The 4654-nt window shown below is 44.7% G+C and overlaps 1 pseudogene; it reads right to left on the reverse strand.

Annotated features, from left to right (window-relative positions):
• Positions 1-468: 468 nt before the first annotated feature.
• On the reverse strand, positions 469-2013 carry LOC102916033 (receptor-binding cancer antigen expressed on SiSo cells pseudogene; annotated as a pseudogene).
• Between the last annotated feature and the right edge of the window lie 2641 nt (positions 2014-4654).

Below are 4654 nucleotides of genomic sequence, written 5' to 3' on the forward strand. Positions count from 1 at the left end.
TTCCCTTCCCATCTTTCCCCCAACTTAGCCATCTCGAGTCCTCGTGTACCCACCTCCCATCTCCTCCCCTCTATTTTTAACTCCCAGTTTACCCAGGAGATCATAAACCTTTCCCATTCCTGGAGCAAGGCAATTATTTTTAAAGAGAATCATTGCAAAAAAAATAAATAAATAACAGAAAAAGACTGGAGGAAGAAGAGCCACTACTGTATAAACACATACAAAATGCATAGAGTTAAAGAGTAGATGGCCTCCTCCATCATTTAGTTCCAACTGAAATTGAATCATGTAACAATGGATAAAATGCATGACATGTTGTCAAGTGGTTCCTAATACCAAGAAACAGAGGTCATCCATGAAAGTAGGACATAGTTACAAAAGGGAGAAATTATGTCATATCAATCATCAGTGACAGAATATGGAATGGAGACTTAATCTCTTAAAAATGGATAGTTGCAGCTGGGCATGGTGGTGCACATCTTTAATCCCAGCACTTGGGAGGCAAAGGCAGGCTGATCTCCATGAGTTTAAGAACAGCCTGGTCTACATAGTGAATTCTAGAATAGACAGAGCTTCACAGTGAGACCCTGTATTGGAAAAAAATTGCTAAAAGTTTTCACCACGGAAGATTACTTTGTATGTCACACCTTGTTTGCATGTGCCGAACTCTATCCTAGAAGCTTAACAAATGGTAAATTATTTCAAACTAAGCGCGCCACTCTATATAATTCCTGTCATCATTGACATTCTCCAGACCTTGACACAGGAGCAAATAGAGACTAATCAACTGGCTGTGGTAACACAGTAAGAAAGGAATGGTAAACCTCACTCTAGGCTTTGGTGTTATTAAGAGACTGGTGGTTCACACCAGGTCACCATGGTCTGAGTGAAGAGCAGCGGTTTGCACTCACATTCGTCACATCTCAGTGAAGATAATCTGCAAAATTTTCAGGATTTATGCAATGCAGAATCTAACTGGGAAGCCTCTGGAATGTTCTTTGTCAGGTTTGTGTTGAACTCATCCTGGAGATGGTTGTTGTTTTTTGGCTTTCACCCAATTAATTCAGCTAGAAACACTAGCTGGGGAGGTGCTGATCTGGTTTATTCCACTTGAAATAACTTCTCTACAGCAAACAATTGTCTTGACAATTTGGATCATGTTGAAGAAAATAATTGTTTCATTATTCTTGTGTTTTGAGTCTTGATTATTAACAGCTCAAGGCATTGTGGGAGATTCCTGACATCTTGGATGGCTGGATAAATACATTAAGATCAAACATTGCATTTGTATTCTGAAAATTCTATCCAGTCTATACAAATTCTTGTCCTGTAGGCTGAGGACCCAGACTTCTCTTATTGGCACTAGGATGTGACAGCCAAGTATGTGTTAGGAAATTTCACACTGTTTTTGTTTTGCTTCTTCTTCACCAGACACTGAGCTTCCTTCTCCATCTTCTTTCTTTTCTGTGCTGCTGTTCTCTTTTCTCTGCTGCAGTTTTCTCTTTTCTCTGCTGCCTCAGAACTTCTGCTTGCCAGGCTGCATCTTCTTCCTCTTCCCATGCACCAGTATTTTCTTGCCAGGTGTCTAAGTTATCCAGTTATGAAGATTGAAGGATAAAAGGCAATCTCTTGGAAAAAACCTGTGCTATCATTTGGGATACCGAAATCCACTGCCTCCCTCTTCTTAACGACGGTTTTCTGAGTTTTCCTCATAGCTGGTGTCATGTCCCTGAAACAGGTTCCAGTTGCTCCAGAGAGCTTTGTTGTGTTGCCGCAGTCCCATTCCCTCCTTCAGTCTTCACACTTGTGGGTGCATCTTCATCCCAGGAAGTCCACTCCTCCACATCTGTCTGCTTAGGGACAGAGGAATAATCAGCTGTGGTGGGCAAAGCTATTTTGATCTCCAGCTAATTTCCTTCCGATGTCAGATCTGCATATTGATCTCTCTGGGAAGGAGAACAGGGTTGCTAGGCAGGTACAAACTTTAAAGAACCCAAACTGAGTGACAGCCATGGTGGGGGGAACCCACACCTGCCCCTCCCCCTCCCTGCTTGCCCGCTGAGGCTCCAGGAGGCCCCACACTCACACTGCTGATGCTGCCTCCAGCTCCCCCTAGGCGGCTCAGTCCTAGCTGGGCTCATTCAAAGCAGAGGACAGGCTCGGTCTCAGCCACCTTTGCTGCCGGGCAGCTACCATGGCCACCCCTTCTCTCTTATCCTGGAGTTTTGAAAGGAGTTTGTATTTTTTTATCTTGAGATTTTTATATTCAGTTGTAATGCAAACAGTGTTGTCTTTATCATTACAGTCACTCAGAATATAATTATCTTTGCAACACAAGCTCTCCCATGTATACCTCTGGGTAAAACTATTTTTTTAATTTAATTAATTTTTTTCATTTATCTTACATAAGGACCACACTTTCCCCTCCTTCCTCTCCTCCCCTTCCCCTCATCTCACCCTAACCCTCTTCCCATCTACCTACCTCCCCATCCACTCCTCCTCCATCGCCATTCAGAAAGAGTCAGGCCTTCCATGGGCTTGAACAAGGCATGGCACAAAGCTAGGGCAGGACCAAGCTCCTCCCCCTGCATCAAGGCTGGGGGAGGTAATCCAGCCTGGGGAACAGGTTCCCAAAAGCCAGCTAAGAGCCAGGAACAGGTCCTGATCTCACTCTTAGGAGCCTTACAAACAGACCAAGCTACACAACTGTCACACACATGAAGAGGGCCTAGGTAGGTCTCATGCAAGCTCCTTAACGTTTGATCCAGAGTCCATGAGATCCCAGGAGTTCAGGTCAGTTGTCTCTGTGGGTTCCCTTGTCATGATCTTGACCCCCTTGGCTCCTACAACTCCTCTTCCCAGTTCATGCACCCTCTCCACTATTGCTAGGAAGTCTAAGCTGGGGTCATCCTTGTGGTTTACCTGGCACTAGATTTCTCAATAACATCAAAATGGTCACCCCTGTCAAGAAATCCCTTTCATTACTCTCCCCCTCTGTCTTGCCCCAAACCTGCCTCCAATGCCCAGCCTGCACAACCAGCTCTCTCAAGTTCCCATCTCTACATCTCCCCCAACACCACCCCAGTTTACCCAGAAGATATCTTCTATTTCCACATCCCAAGGAAATCTATGCATCCCTCTTTGAGCCCTCCTGGTTATCTAGCTTCTCTGGAGCTGTGGATGGTAGGCTGGTTATCCTATACTTTACTCCTAATATCCACTTATGAGTGAGTACATACCATGTTTCTCTTTCTGGGTCTGGATTACCTCAGTCAGAACAATTTTTTCTAGTTCCATCCATTTACCTGCAAATTTTATGAGGTCGTTGCTTTTTGCAGCTGAGTAATACTCCATTGTGTAAATGTACCGCATTTTCCTTATCCATTCTTCAGTTGTGGGGCATCTAGGCTGTTACCAGGTTCTGGCTATTACAAATAATGCTGCTATGAATAAAGTTGAGCAAGTGTCCTGGATAAAATATTTCAAAAGCCAAAGGAAAACAGAAGAAAAGAAGGGGGAGGAGAGGAGAGCAGAACTAGAGGGAGAAAAACATCAGGAAAAGGAGAATGACAGACAGAAATTCAGTCATGAGGGAAACACACATAGACCAAACAAACAGGACAATTGTCACAGATGAGAGGAGGAAATGTCTCCTTAAAGTCTGTGGAGAAGACCACGTGAGAAAAGGAAGAAACAAAGTGCTAAAGAGGCCCACAGAAATCCACAAAGATACCCCCACAAAAGACTGCTGGCAATGGTCGAGAGACAGCTGGGACTGCCCTACTCTGGTGATGGGATGGCCAAACACCCTAATAGTTGTGCCAGAATCCCCATCCAAGGACTGAGGAATCTGGATGCAGACATCCACGGCTAGGCCCCTAGTGGAGCGCTGGGAGTCTAATTAGCGAGAAAGAGGAGGGTTTATATGAGCGAGAATTGTTAAAACCAAGGTTGGATAAAGCACAGGGACAAATAACCAAATGAATGGAAACACAAGAACTATGAACCAAAGGCTGAGGGGTCCCCAACTGGATCAGGCCCTCTGAGTAGGTGAGACAGTTGATTGGCTTGATCTGTTTGGGAGGCATCTAGGCAGTGGTACCAGGTCCTGGGCTCATTGCATGAGTTAGCTGTTGGAAACCTGGGACTTATGCAGAGATGCTTGGCTCAATCTGGGAGGAGGGGACTGGACCTGCCTGGACTGAGTCTATCAGGTTGATCTCAGTCCTCAGGGGAGGCCTTGATCTGGCGGAGGTGGGAATGGGGGGTAGGCTGGGGGGAAGGGGAGGGGGGCAGGAAGGGAAAGAACAAGGGAATCTGTGGCTGTTATGTAAAACTGAATAGTATTGTAAAATAAAATAAAATAAAAAAGGAAAAAAAAAGATGTAATAAACCCCCCCCAAAAAAAAAGTCTGTGGGGAAGATGGTTTAAAGACGATTAAATCATTAAAGGAAAGAGAACAAAACTATAGCAATCAGCTGCCCAGAAGAGTATGCTGGCCAGCCCACCTGACAAACTAGGCTGCCATCCCAGCCCAGATCCAGTGCCTGGAGTAGGTGTAAGTATTGTGGCTTGGATAAAAAAATAAATAAATAAATAAATAAATAAAATGAAATTTGCCGGGCGGTGGTGGCGCACACCTTTAATCCCAGC

This window comes from Peromyscus maniculatus, chromosome 10, assembly GCF_049852395.1.
Source record: "Peromyscus maniculatus bairdii isolate BWxNUB_F1_BW_parent chromosome 10, HU_Pman_BW_mat_3.1, whole genome shotgun sequence".
Lineage (NCBI taxonomy): Eukaryota > Metazoa > Chordata > Mammalia > Rodentia > Cricetidae > Peromyscus > Peromyscus maniculatus.